We start from the raw sequence: 15,498 nt of genomic DNA, 5'->3' as shown, positions 1-15,498 counted from the left end.
AAAACCCATCCCTTGTTCTCTTATTGGAACTGGATGAATCACTCCCATCTTTAACAGGTCTTCTACACAATGTAAGAATGCCTGTCTTTTTATTTGGTTTGAAGATAATTGAGACCTGTGGAACCTTCCCCTTGGGGGTAGTTCCTTGAATTCCAGGAGATAACCTTGAGAAACTATTTCTAGCGCCCAAGGATCCTGAACATCTCTTGCCCAAGCCTGAGCAAAGAGAGAAAGTCTGCCCCCCACCAGATCCGGTCCCGGATCGGGGGCCATCCCTTCATGCTGTTTTGGTAGCAGTGGTAGGCTTCTTGGCCTGCTTACCCTTGTTCCAGCCTTGCATTGGTCTCCAGGCTGGTTTGGGTTGTGAAGTATTACCCTCTTGCTTAGAGGATGTAGAATTAGAGGCTGGTCCGTTTCTGCGAAAGGAACGAAAATTAGGCTTATTTTTAGCCTTAAAAGACCTATCCTGTGGGAGGGCGTGGCCCTTTCCCCCAGTGATGTCTGAAATAATCTCTTTCAAATCAGGTCCAAATAATGTTTTACCCTTGAAAGGAATGTTAAGCAATTTTGTCTTGGAAGACACATCCGCTGACCAAGACTTTAGCCAAAGCGCTCTGCGCGCCACGATAGCAAACCCTGAATTTTTCGCCGCTAATCTAGCTAATTGCAAAGCGGCATCTAAAATAAAAGAGTTAGCCAATTTAAGTGCTTGAACTCTGTCCATAACCTCCTCATACGAAGATTCTTTATTGAGCGACTTTTCTAGTTCCTCGAACCAGAAACACGCTGCCGTAGTGACAGGAACAATGCATGAAATTGGTTGTAGAAGGTAACCTTGCTGAACAAAAATCTTTTTAAGCAAACCCTCTAATTTTTTTATCCATAGGATCTTTGAAAGCACAACTATCTTCGATAGGAATAGTAGTGTGTTTGTTTAGAGTAGAAACCGCCCCCTCGACCTTGGGGACTGTCTGCCATAAGTCCTTTCTGGGGTCGACTATAGGAAATAATTTCTTAAATATAGGGGGGGGACAAAAGGTATGCCGGGCCTTTCCCACTCTTTATTTACTATGTCCGCCACCCGCTTGGGTATAGGAAAAGCGTCGGGGGGCACCGGAACCTCTAGGAACTTGTCCATCTTACATAACTTCTCTGGAATGACCAAATTGTCACAATCATCCAGAGTAGATAATACCTCCTTAAGCAATGCGCGGAGATGTTCTAATTTAAATTTAAATGTCACAACATCAGGTTCAGCTTGATGAGAAATCTTTCCTGAATCTGAAATTTCTCCCTCAGACAAAACCTCCCTCATGGCCCCTTCAAATTGGTGTGAGGGTATGACAGAACAATTATCATCAGCGTCCTCTTGCTCTTCAGTGTTTAAAACTTTCTCTGATAAGTAGGCATTTTGGATAAAATATTTGCTATAGAGTTATCCATTACAGCCGTTAATTGTTGCATGGTAATAAGTATTGGCGCACTAGATGTACTAGGGGCCTCCTGTGTGGGCAAAACTGGTGTAGACACAGAAGGGGATGATGTAGTATCATGTTTTCTCCCCTCATTTGAGGAATCATCTTGGGCAAAATCATTATCTGTGGCATTACTGTCCTTACTTTGTTTGGACGCTATGGCACAATTATCACATAAATTTAAATGGGGAGACACATTGGCTTTCATACATATAGAACATAGCTTATTTGATGGTACAGACATGTTAAACAGGCTTAAACTTGTCAACAAAGCACAAAAAACGTTTTAAAATAAAACCTTTACTGTCACTTTAAATTTCAAACTGAAAACACTTTATTACTGAATATGTGAAAAAGTATGAAGGAATTGTTCAAAATTCACCAAAATTTCACCACAGTGTCTTAAAGCATTAAAAGTATTGCACACCAAATTTCAGAGCTTTAACCCTTAAAATAACCGGAGCCGTTTTTACATTTAACCCCTATACAGTCCCAGCTATATGCTTTGCTGAGACCCAACCAAGCCCAGAGGGGAATACGATACCAAATGATGCCTTCTATAAGCTTTTTCAGTGATTCTTAGCTCCTCACACATGCATCTGCATGCCTTGCTCTCCAAAAACAACTGCGCATTAGTGGCGCGAAAACGAGGCTCTGTCTATAACTAGAAAAGGCCCCCATCTGAAAAAGGTGTCCAACACAGTGCCTGCCGTTTTTCTAAACAATCCCCAAGATTATAATAACCATTAATAGTTAGAATCTGCATAATATGCCTAGTAAAGCAATCGTTTTAGCCCTGAAAAATGTCTACCAGTTTTTTAAGCCCTTTTGAAGCCCTTTATTCTTTTATGTTTAACTAAGAAAATGGCTTACCGGTCCCCATGAGGGGAAATGACAGCCTTCCAGCATTACATGGTCTTGTTAGAAATATGGCTAGTCATACCTTAAGCAGAAAAGTCTGCTAACTGTTTCCCCCAACTGAAGTTACTTCATCTCAACAGTCCTGTGTGGAAACAGCAATCGATTTTAGTAACTTCTGCTAAAATCATCTTCCTCTTACAAACAGAAATCTTCATCCTTTTTCTGTTTCAGAGTAAATAGTACGTACCAGCACTATTTTAAAATAACAAACACTTGATAGAAGAATAAAAACTACATTTAAACACCAAAAAACTCTTAACCATCTCCGTGGAGATGTTGCCTGTGCAACGGCAAAGAGAATGACTGGGGTGGGCGGAGCCTAGGAGGGATCATGTGACCAGCTTTGCTGGGACTCTTTGCCATTTCCTGTTGGGGAAGAGAATATCCCACAAGTAAGGATGACGCCGTGGACCGGACACACCAATGTTGGAGAAAAAAGGTTTAGTGCTAGGAGGTACCACTGTAGTAACGGCTATATGATAACATCACTGCAATGCGTTACTGTGTTCTATATAACGTATAGGACTCCACTACATTTTGCTCCCTACCACTACATGGTCTGCGCCTCCATATGTAGCACTCTATGGGGCCTATTTATCAAGCCGTCAACCGCAAATTCGCTGGAATTCCGCAGCGTAATTGTGGCGAGCTTGATTCTCCATATTTATCAAACCCTACAGACCGTCAAAAGTAGATTTTTTTTGACGTAACATATGATCCGCCGGTCTCAGTCCGACACAGATCGATGCTTACGTCACTACAGATGTTCCAAATGCAAATTCGGCCTATCTGACTACTTTTGCTACTTATCAAATTTCTACCAGGTACGCTCGCCACTATTCCGGCCCAGCATACCTGGTTTTCAATCCGCTGCCCTGGAGGCTGCGGATGCCATAGGAATCAATAGGAGTCTGTAAGCAGCGAAAGCTCATGTTCGCTGCTGCCCGATATCCCATTGATTCCTATGGGAGATAAAAGTTATGTTTACACCTAACACCCTAACATGTACCCTGAGTCTAAACACCCCTAATCTGCCGCCCCCTACACCGCTGCCACCTATATTATACTTATTAACCCCTAATATGCCGCCCCCTACACCGCCGCCACCTACATTATACTTATTAACCCCTAATCTGCTGTCCCCTACACCGCCGCCACTTACATTATGTTATTAACCCCTATCCTGCCGATCCCGGAGTTCACCGCAACAAAATAAATGTATTAACCCCTAAACCGCCAGCCCCCCACATCGCCATAAACTAAATTAACCTATTAATCCCTAAACCTAACAACCCGCTAACTTTATATTAAATATTAACTCATTCCTATCTTATAATAAATTTAAACTTATCTTTAGATTTAAATTAAACTATGTTAAACTAATAATTAACCTATTCTAACTATTATACTAAAATTACATTAAACTATAATAAATTAATAATTAACCTACCCTAACTATTATAATAAAATTACATTAAACTATAATAAATTAATAATTAACCTACCCTAACTATTATAAAAAAAATTACATTAAACTATATTAAATGAATAATTAATCTACCCTATTATAATAAAATTACATTAAACTATAATAAACTATTAATTAACCTACCCTAACTGTTATAATAAAATTACATTAAACTATATTAAAATAATAATTAATCTAACCTAACTTTTATACTAAAATTACATAAAATTAAAACACTAAGTTACACAAAATAATAAACACTAAGTTACAAAAACAAAAAGAAATTATCAAAGATTTAAACTAATTACACCTAATCTAAGGGCCCTATGAAAATAAACCCCCCAAATAAAAAGCTGTCTAAAAAAAACCTGAGCTCCCCATTGCCCTGAAAAGGGCATTTGGATGGGCATTGCCCTTAAAAGGGCATTTAGCTCTTCTGCAGGCCCAAGTCCTAATCTAAAACTAAAACCCACCCAATAAACCCTTAAAAAACCTAACACTAACCCCAGAAGATTTACTTACAGTTTTGAAGATCCGACATCCATCCTGCAAGAAGCCGGGAGAAGTCCTCAACGAAGCGGCAGAAGTCTTCATCCAGACGGCATCTTCTATCTTCATCCATCCGGTGCAGAGCGGCTCCATCTTCAAGTTAGATTCCGATTGGCTGATAGAATTCTATCAGCTAATCGGAATTAAGGTTGAAAAAATCCTATTGGCTGTTGCAATCAGTCAATTGGATTGAGCTTTCATCCTATTGGCTGATCCAATCAGCCAATAGGATTGAGCTCACATTCTATTGGCTATTCCAATCAGCCAATAGAATGCAAGCTCAATTGATTACAACAGCCAATAGGATTTTTTCAACCTTAATTCTGATTGGCTGATAGAATTCTATCAGCCAATCAGAATCTAAGGGACGCCATCTTGGATGACGTCATTTAAAGGAACCTTCATTTGTCGGTAGTCGTTGGAAGGAAGAGGATGCTCCGCGTCGGATGTCTTGAAGATGGAGCCGCTCCACGCCGGATGGATGAAGATAGAAGATGCCGTCTGAATGAAGACTTCTGCGGGCTTGGATGAAGACTTCGGCTGCTTCATTGAGGACTTCTCCCGGCTTCTTGGAGGATGGATGTCAGATCTTCAAAACTGTAAGTAAATCTTCTGGGGTTAGTGTTAGGTTTTTTTAAGGGTTTATTGGGTGGGTTTTAGTTTTAGATTAGGATTTGGCCCTGCAAAATAGCTAAATGCCCTTTTATGGGCAATGCCCATCCAAATGCCCTTTTCAGGGCAATGAGGAGCTTAGGTTTTTTTAGATTAGGTTTTTATTTGGGGGGTTGGTTGTGTGGGTGGTGGGTTTTACTGTTGGGGGGGTTGTTTGTATTTTTTTTTTACATGTAAAAGAGCTGATTTCTTTGGGGCAATGCACCGTAAAAGGCCCTTTTAAGGGCTATTTGTAGTTTATTGTAGGCTAGGGTTTTTTTTATTTTGGGGGGGCTTTTTTATTTTCATAGGGCCCTTAGATTAGGTGTAATTAGTTTAAAGCTTTCATAATTTCTTTTTTATTTTTTGTAATTTAGTGTTTATTTTTTTGTGTAACTTAGTGTTTGTTATTTTTTGTAACTTTGTAATTTTTTAGTGTAGATTTAAATTATTTGAGTAGGGTTAGGTGTTTAAATATATAATATAGTTATTTTAATTTGTAATTTTATGTAATTTTAGTATAAAAGTTAGGTTATATTAATTATTAATTTAATATATTTTAATGTAATTTTATTATAACAGTTAGGGTAGGTTAATTATTAATTTAATATAGTTTAATGTAATTTTATTATAACAGTTAGGGTAGGTTAATTAATAGTTTAATATAGTTTAATGTAATTTTATTATAATAGTTAGAATAGGTTAATTATTAGTTTAATATAGTTTAATTTAAATCTAAAGATAAGTTTAAATTTATTATAAGATAGGAATGAGTTAATATTTAATATAACGTTAGCGGGTTGTTAGGTTTAGGGATTAATAGTTTAATTTAGTTTATGGCGATGTCGGGGGCTGGCGGTTTAGAGGTTAATACATTTATTTAGTTGCAGTGGGCTCCGGGAATGGCAGGATAGGGGTTAATAACTTTAAGTAGGTGGCGGCGGTGTAGGGGGCGGCAGATTAGTGGTTAATAAGTATAATGTAGGTGGTGGTGGTCTCCGGGAGTGGCGGTTTAGGGGTTAATAACTTTATGTAGGTGGCTGCGGGGTCGGGGAGCAGCGGTATAGGGGTTAAACAGTGTGGATGTTTATTGACAATATACAAATAAAGCTATGAAAAAGCCGAAGAGCAGCAAGATCGATGACTGTTAGTTATCAACAGTCCGCTGCTCATCGCCCCGTACTTAGTGCGCGGCTTTTTGTCAGCTTTTTTGTTAAATATGGAGAACGTATTCAGGTCCGCGGCAGCGATGTTAGGCGAGCGTATTGGTGCCGGCGAATGCAGCACAGTTGACGGCTTGATAAGTAGGCCTCTTTGTGTGATTACCTGCAATTGGACTACTAGTGCCACCCTCTGGTGTACATCTAGCATTACAGGAAGCACTGACTATGGGTATGCAATCAAGGCCATCATTAGAACGAGATATTAATTCTAGCACATTTTATTTTTGCACTACTATGTCCCTTTAATGCAAACATTACATATATCACTGCTTTACTCTTTGGTCTGACTGTGTGCTGTTTTTGATTATAAATATAATATAAATGAATCACATAAACAATCACATTGTAATTAAACTAAATGTTAATAATATTACTATGAAACAGATTAACTAAATATATCAAGTTCCTCTGTAAGCCCTCATGAGATTTTAAACTAGGAGATATAGGAATGTAACTTTTAGGTTTTTGTGCAGTAATAACGTTGCCCGAAACGTCGTTCTATTTTTCCTGCTCCTACTATGTGTTTAATAAAGGAACTTTTTATATGAGAAGTGGTGCTGCTGCATTCTTTGAAGATTTTGGATACTGTTTGGATCCTTGCAGTGATCCTATGCTAGCTTGCACACACCTTGGGTCTGAGTGCTGGATTTCAATTACATTGTCTGGATTACTACTGCTATTATCCCTGCACCTACCCTGCCATGGAGGACACATTAGATTCCCAAGGAGCAAAGGTTTTTGCATACACAGATGTTGAAGCTGCCAGAATCACTACCCTGGTAAGGGGCTCTCGTGACTTTCTGAGGACATCACAGACAGAAGTCAATATGAATAATTATGAGAGACTTGCTAAAAGAAATATGTCTTATCAATTACATGCATCTACTTTGGCAGAATACTACAGAATTAAACGTATCCCTAGAGGATTGAGGATGAGTACAAGACCAACACTCTTATCAAGCAATAAGGACTATTGCACTAAATTTGAACAAATTTTGAACAAATGTTCACTGGACTTAATCGTACTCACGGTTGAGTATTTACAGATGGCCATTGATGCCCAGACAGATGAAATCAAGGAGGTAGTCGAAAGCCTCAAACAATCCGCAGGAGATCTCGACATCGATAAATCTATAAAGGAAATAAACATGAAGATTATGGAGCTGAAAAAAGAGCTTGAAAATAAGAAGCGGATCAAATTCAACCGTGATGAGAACGATTACCTTACCGGAGCGGTTTACAGGTGGACCCGGGACCCAACCGGAAGTTCAAGAAACGTCACTTCCGGTGCGGCTCGTCGACGAGAACGGAGGTCACAGAAGATGGCTAACAGCTCTGAAAGTACCATGGAATCCACCTCAGGGGATTCAGATGTCGGAGGAGACGGGGCGGTAGGAGGCATCACCGCAAAACCAGTCCACAACAAGGTGTCACAGGTACCGCCAAGGAAGACACGCTGGGCGAACAAACACTAGTGCTGAACATCTCTAAGGTAGAACTTTCAAATGCCCAATACAAGGTGTTGGAGAAGGGACTTTCTTTTTGTAAACAAGATCATTGCAATTGGTTTAAATTAGATCAGGACCTTTACAAATTCAATAGAAACCTTAAGCTAAAATCCTTTTTTTCCAATGCTTATGATGGGTTTAAAAGTCAATTGAAAAATGTTTCTACCCCTGATGATTTAGCTATTAAGAGTCTTGGACTCAAAAATAAGAGTGCATTTGTTCCAACTTGCTATGATTCAAGTGTTGATGTTTTCATGAAATTGGTTAAGTCTGATTTAGATAACCTTAAGAAAAAATGTTGTAAGAAGAAATTACGATTTTTGCCTAATATGTCTAAAAAAGATAGTCAAGCCCTACAAGCAATTTGCAATAATAAAGAATTGATTTGCAAGCAAGCTGATAAGGGCGGTGCCACAGTTATTTTAGATAGGGGGTATTATATTGGTGAAATTAAATCTCAATTAGCTAACACTGATGTATATATGCTATTAACCTCAGACCCCACATCTAAAATTGCAGTAGACATAAAAAGATGCATTCAGAGAGCATTCCAGAATGGAATTATTGATAATGAAACCAAAAATTATTTAATTAAAGAGGAATACACTATACCAGTACTTTACACTCTCCCAAAGGTTCATAAGGATCTAGGGACCCCCCCTGGACGTCCCATAGTGGCGGGTTCTGACTCTATTTTTACACATATATCCATATATCTTGACAGACTGTTGAGACCATTTGTAGCTCAGGCTATGTCTTTTATTAAAGACACTAATGATTTTTTATCTAAGATTGAAGGTTTGCCAGGGAATATGGATAGATGCATCTTGTATAGCTTGGACATTGTTAGCCTCTATACGTCCATACCACATAGCAGTGGTTTAGATTCTATCAGATATGTTATTGGTAAAAGTAATAGGTTCACTGCTATGCAACAGCAATTTATCATAGAGTTAATGGAAATTATTCTGCACTGCAATTATTTCCTTTTTGAGGATTCTTATTTCTTACAAAAACAAGGAACTGCTATGGGGTCCAACGTCGCCCCAACCTATGCCAATATTTTTATGAATATTTTCGAGGAGAAATTTGTATATGAAAATGAGCTCTTCATTCTATGTGGCGCCACCTGGTGGCGTTACATAGATGACATATTTGGCATTTGGTGGGGTGACGTTGGATCCCTACAACAATTTGTGAGTGAATTGAACAGGGCATCAAGATGCATTAAATTTACAATGTCTTGGAGTGAAGAATCTATTAACTTCCTTGATACAAAAATCTATAAGGATGGTTCCCTTCTAAAAACAGATATATTTAGAAAGGACACTGATAGGAATAGCCTCCTGCACTTCTCTAGTGCCCATTCACCTGCTTTGGTGAGATCTTTGCCTTACAGCCAAATGTTAAGAGTAAAGCGAATAGTGAAAGACAAAACTCTGGCTTTGCAAAGACTACAGGAGATGGGCATTAGATTTGTGCAACGTGGGTATCCCCCTGATTTGATCCAGGAGACGATTGATAAGGTGATACAACTACCTGACGAAAGGGTTAATATTGGAAATACCAATAAGAGAAAGGACCCTGATAGGATGGTATTTGTGTCTGAATACAATTCTTGCAGTTCAGAAATACAAAGGATCATTAGGAAACACTGGCATGTTTTGAGTGAGTGTAATCCTGAAGTACTAGCATTCCGCCAACCACCTATGCCAGCCTATACTAGACTTCCTAGTTTAAAAGACAAAATTGTTAAGGCTGACGTGGGTTCTAGTAAGAAATCCAAATTGGGGTACATTACTTCAGAGAATAATGGCTGTTTTCCTTGTCTTAATTGCTCCAGTTGCAATAACATGATAAAATCTGATATATTCATCCACCCCCTTACGGGACAGAAATTTAAAATAAAGGGCTACTACAATTGTAATGCTAATTTTGTTATATATCTTATTAAATGTCCGTGTGGGTTAATTTATATCGGAGAGACGACCCAGAGGGTGAGAGATAGAATAATTCAACATAAATCAAATATTAGGACAGGAGATTTAAAGGCCCCAGTTGCCCACCATTTTTTGAGTAAAGGTCACTCTATTGCACAACTAAGATTTCAAATAATAGATCATATACAGAGCCCTAGACGTGGCGGCAATAGAGAACTGCTTCTCAAAAAACGTGAGGCATTTTGGATTAATAAATTAGATTGCTTAATCCCCAATGGTATGAATAGAGAACTTGATTTAAGTGTATTCCTGTAAAGTATAATATCTTTATCTTTATACAATTCCATTTCTGGTATTTAATTTTATAATTTTAAATTTTGACATTTTTGATATCTGCTCTTCAACAAATGTGATTGTTCTCTTTTTTTAAAAAAAATATTTTTTTATATAATAAAATTGTATGTTTGATATGGGTTAGACCACTAGATGGCAATAGAGGTTAAGAAAAATGTATATCTAAGTAATTAAGGTGAAAGGTGTGGTCTCACCTGACTGATGGCTATTTAAAGGTGATTAAGTCTAACAAACAGTATGTGAACATGACTAAGGGATAACCACCCGAAACGTCGTTCTATTTTTCCTGCTCCTACTATGTGTTTAATAAAGGAACTTTTTATATGAGAAGTGGTGCTGCTGCATTCTTTGAAGATTTTGGATACTGTTTGGATCCTTGCAGTGATCCTATGCTAGCTTGCACACACCTTGGATCTGAGTGCTGGATTTCAATTACATTGTATGCAATCAAGGCCATCATTAGAACGAGATATTAATTCTAGCACATTTTATTTTTGCACTACTATGTCCCTTTAATGCAAACATTACATATATCACTGCTTTACTCTTTGGTCTGACTGTGTGCTGTTTTTGATTATAAATATAATATAAATGAATCACATAAACAATCACATTGTAATTAAACTAAATGTTAATAATATTACTATGAAACAGATTAACTAAATATATCAAGTTCCTCTGTAAGCCCTCATGAGATTTTAAACTAGGAGATATAGGAATGTAACTTTTAGGTTTTTGTGCAGTAATAACGTTGCTGAAATGACACTCAGCATTCTAACAATGCTGATTTGTACTGCTTGTCATTCTGTGAAACTGAAATGCTATTTATTTTTTATTTAATCCTCTCTTCATTTTTTTGTGTCTTAGGATGGACTGTTTCATTTTTATATGACATTGACAGTGGAGTTTATTATTTGTATTGGGGATTAATCGGTTTCAAGCTGAACTCTCTGCTCTGATGAGCAGTTACAAGTCTTTCCACAGTTTTGAAGTTGGATATTAGTTTCACACACAGGTTTTACTTAAAGGGACAGACTAGTCATGATTCAGATAGAGCATGCAATTTTAAACAACTTTCTGATTTACTTTTCTTTCATAAAATTTGTTTCGTTCTCTTGGTATTCTTTGTCTTTGTTAAAAGCTAAACCTAGGTAGCTCATATTCTAATGTCTAAGCCCTTGAAGGCCGTCTCTTATCTCAGTGCATTTTAACAGTTTTTCACAGTTAGACAGCGCTAGTTCATGTGTGCCATATAGATGACTGTGCTCACACCCGTGGAGTTATTTATGAGTCAGCACTGATGAGCTAAAATGCAAGTCTGTCAAAAGAACTGAGATAAGGGGGATGTCTGCAGAGGCTTACATACAAGGTAATCACAGAGGTAAAAAGTGTATTAATATAACAGTGTTGGTTATGCAAAACTGGGGAATGGGTAATAAAAGGGATTACCTATCTTTTTAAACCATACCAATTCTGGAGTAGACTGTCCCTTTAATCTAGACCTGTGTTTGATACCCCAGTACGTTAGGTTTACAAGTGGAATATGATTATTTGATAGAATTTGATTCCAAGACAATTCATATTGCACTATTGTATTTATATAATTGTGGTGTTCATCAGAATCCTTTAGAAAAAACATATTTAATGCTGTTTTTACAGAAATTCCCTGTTAAGATTTAAATATTTTTTCTAAAGGATTGTGATCGAACCCTATGTGTTTAACTCCTTCAAAGGGATTGAACACATAAACTACACATATTTTGGTACATTTCTTACATGGACATAAAAATGTAAAACAAAACAAAGGTTCTAATGGGTAAGAAAATGTTAATACTGCTCTGCAGATTGCATATTACTATGTATTTAACCTTTTTTACAGGGGTTAAACACATGGTTAAAGTTAACTCTAGAGCAGCAAAGCAATACCAGCATCTTGCTGAACACATCTGGGGCGAGATTACATATGCGCCGTCGCCCACAAAAGCCGGCATTGCTATCACATATTCGGCGCCGCATATAAATGCAGCACATATATTTCAGCTAATTTTACTCCCATAAACTAACATAGAACTGCGTCGCAAGTTGGTATCATATATTAAGTGCAAGGACTAACGCGGCGCTTAGTCCATTTTCTCCTCGTCACACATAGGCAGACGCAGCAAGCCTTGTGCTGCATATATAAGTACCGTAATTCCCTGGAAGTTCTAACTAACACCTAATGGATGCGCAATGTCTACCTGTCAACCGTCATCCCCACACCGCAATAACTAAATAAAATCTATTAACCCCTAATCTGTCAACCCCCACATCACAAAATATCTAATTAACCTATTAACTCCTAAACCCCCAACCCCCCACAATCGAATATACCTAATAAAGTGATTAACCCCTAAGCCGCCATCTCTCACAACACAAACTACTTGATGTGATCCGCCATCCCCCTAATCCGCCATCCCCCACAAGGCAATAAACCTAATTACACTATTAACCCCTAATCTGCCATCCCCCCACATCACAATAAACCTAATTGACCTATTAACTCCTAAACCACCACCCCCACAATGCAAATAACTAATTTAATCACTAAGTCCCCTAACCTAACATCCCCTAAATTAACCCCAATACCATAAAATAAAATAACCTAACATTACATAAAAAAACAACCTAAGATTAAATTAAATACATCTAAAATTACAAAAAATAAAAAAGTCTAAAATTACAGAAAAAAATAAACAAAATTATCAAAAATAAAAAATGTAAACCTAAGCTAATACCCCTGTAAAAATAAAAAAGCCCCCCAAAATAAAAACACCCCCTAATTTAAAGGGACAGTCTAGCCAAAATTAAACTTTCATGATTCAGATAGGGCATGCAATTTTAAACAACTTTCCAATTGACTTTTATCATTAAATTTGATTGTTCCCTTGGTGGTATTTTTGAAAAGCTAAGCCTAGCTAGACTCAAACTGATTTCTAAACTGTTGAAAACTGCCCCTTACCTCAGAGCATTTGAAAGTTTTTTACAGTTAGACAGTACTAGTTCATGTGTGTCATATAGGTAACATTGTGCTCACTCCCGTGGAGTTATTTAGTAGTCAGCACTGATTGACTAAACTGCATGTCTGTCAAAAGCACTGAGATAAGGGGGCAGTCTGTAGAGGCTTAGATACAAGGTAATCACAGAGGTAAAAAGTGTATTAATATAACAGTGTTGGTTATGCAAAACTGGGGAATGGGTAATAAAGGGATTATCTATCTTTTTAAACAATACAAATTCTGGTGTATACTGTCCCTTTAACACTAAACTAAAAGGGCCTTTTGTAGGGCATTGCCATAAATTAAACAGCACTTTTACCTAAAAAAATTCTAAATCCCCCCTTAACAGTAAACCAAAAAACCCCACCCACCAAACCCACCAAAATAAAAAAAACTAACACTAAAAAAACCTTAGCTACCCATTACCCCTAAAGGGGCATTTGTATGGGCATTACCATTAAAAGGACAATCAGCTCTTTTGCAGCCCATTAAAATAAATAAATCCCTAATCTAAAAATAAAACCCACCCCAAAAAATAAAAGAAGTCTAACCACCAAATAGGTGCTCATCGTTCCTAAAGTCCAGCGGAGAAGGGATTCTTCCAGGCGGTGAAGGTCTTCTTCCAGGCAGCGACATCTTCATCCAGCGCGGGGACCTCTTCTATCTTCATCCAGGGCAAAGGCAGCACGGAGCCGAGGTGGCCAGGGAGCAAGAACGCCAGCTGCGGAGACATCCAGCATGGATGATACTCTTCATGCGGACACCGCCACACACTAAAGATTGAATGCAAGGTACCCGTTTTATATTTGGGGTACCTTGCATTCCTATTGGCTGAAATTTTCAAATCCGCCAATAGGATGAGAGCTACTGAAATCCTATTGACTGATTTGAACAGCCAATAGGATTTCAGTAGCTCTCATCCTATTGGCTGATTGTGCTGAAGCCTGCGCCGCATATGTAATCTCGCCCCTGGTGAACCAATCTCAAAATGATTATGTGTGTACCCCCCAATCAGCAGCTACTGCTGCTGCTGAGGATATGCATATACATATGTTTTTTTTTAAAAAAGGTACCAAGAGAATAATAAATAAGATAATATAAATTAATTTAAGTTAAATTTACATGCTCTAGCTAAATCATGCAATTGTAAATCATGCAATTGTAAACTGGGCTTTCATTTCTCTTTAACATGTTTATAAAAACAAAGGTTAAGTTAAAGGGACATAAAACCCCAAGTATTTATTTCATGATTCAGACAGAGTTTGCCATTTTCAACAACTTTCCAATTTACTTCTATTATCAAATTTGCTCTGTTCACTTGCTATCCTTTGTACCTATTTTGATTTTGAAACTAATAGGGGATATTGTTTGTGTACAAAGTATTTCCTGGAATAGACTGCTCATTGTAAGATGAGGGAAATGTATATTATTACGGATTATTAAAGGGACAGTATACACTCATTTTCATATAACTGCATGTAATAGACACTACTATAAAGAATACGATGCACAGATACTGATATAAAAATCCAGTATAAAATGGTTTAAAAACGTACTTAGAAGCTGTCAGTTTAGCTCTGTTGAAAAGGTAGTTAGAAAGCCCACTGCAAGTGGGAAATAAGACACTCCCCCTCCCCCTTCTTTTGCATATGAAAAGACCCTTTATACAAGCAGGAGCAAGCTGGAGAAGGTAGCTGGCGGTATTCAAATAAAACTTTGGGGCTTGGTTAGGAGTCTGAAAATCACAGCAATGTTACTTAAAAATAAGCAAAATTATACATTTAAAAAAAAACAACTGTATGGGCTTTATAAATAGATCATCTACAAAACATTTATGCAAAGAAAAAATTAGTGTATAATGTCCCTTTAAGGTCAAGTGCAAACATTACATTTATCCTTAGTCTGGTCCTTCACTGAAGTAAGAATATCTCTAATATGTTAAAGAGGATTATCTGAAGATAAAAATATCTGCAGTTGTCAGCACATATGAGAGCAAGAGTGCTAAGGACTTTATTGAAATTAATCACAAAATCATTTATCTTTTGAATTGTTAAATTGTGTTTTAAAAGGATTAATGTATCCCCTAACAAATAAAGATCCATTATCCACTAAAGGCTATATACAAAATAAAATTGTATTTGAACCATGCACAGCATAATACAATAATATGTAGCTGCAATTTTTTTTATCTCTCAGGTCGGTTTATCTTGATATGGTTATGAAAATATTATCTGATTTTACCTAGAGTAAAGGGTAGACGAATCATAAAAAATTTGGGATCTTGCATGAATTTTTTAATGTAATTTTCCAATCCACTCAAAAACTAAGGTGAGGACCTGGGGCCCGATCCGATATACAGCGTCGCCCGCAGAAG

General features: G+C 37.4%; 1 protein-coding gene across 1 annotated transcript in view; it reads right to left on the bottom strand.

Annotated features, from left to right (window-relative positions):
• Positions 1–15,498, bottom strand: part of SORCS2 (sortilin related VPS10 domain containing receptor 2) — a 1,789,666-nt gene that overhangs the window by 1,564,744 nt on the left and 209,424 nt on the right. The window lies entirely within an intron of this gene.

This window comes from Bombina bombina, chromosome 2 (assembly GCF_027579735.1).
Source record: "Bombina bombina isolate aBomBom1 chromosome 2, aBomBom1.pri, whole genome shotgun sequence".
NCBI lineage: Eukaryota > Metazoa > Chordata > Amphibia > Anura > Bombinatoridae > Bombina > Bombina bombina.
This window is presented reverse-complemented; position numbering and strand designations above follow the sequence as displayed.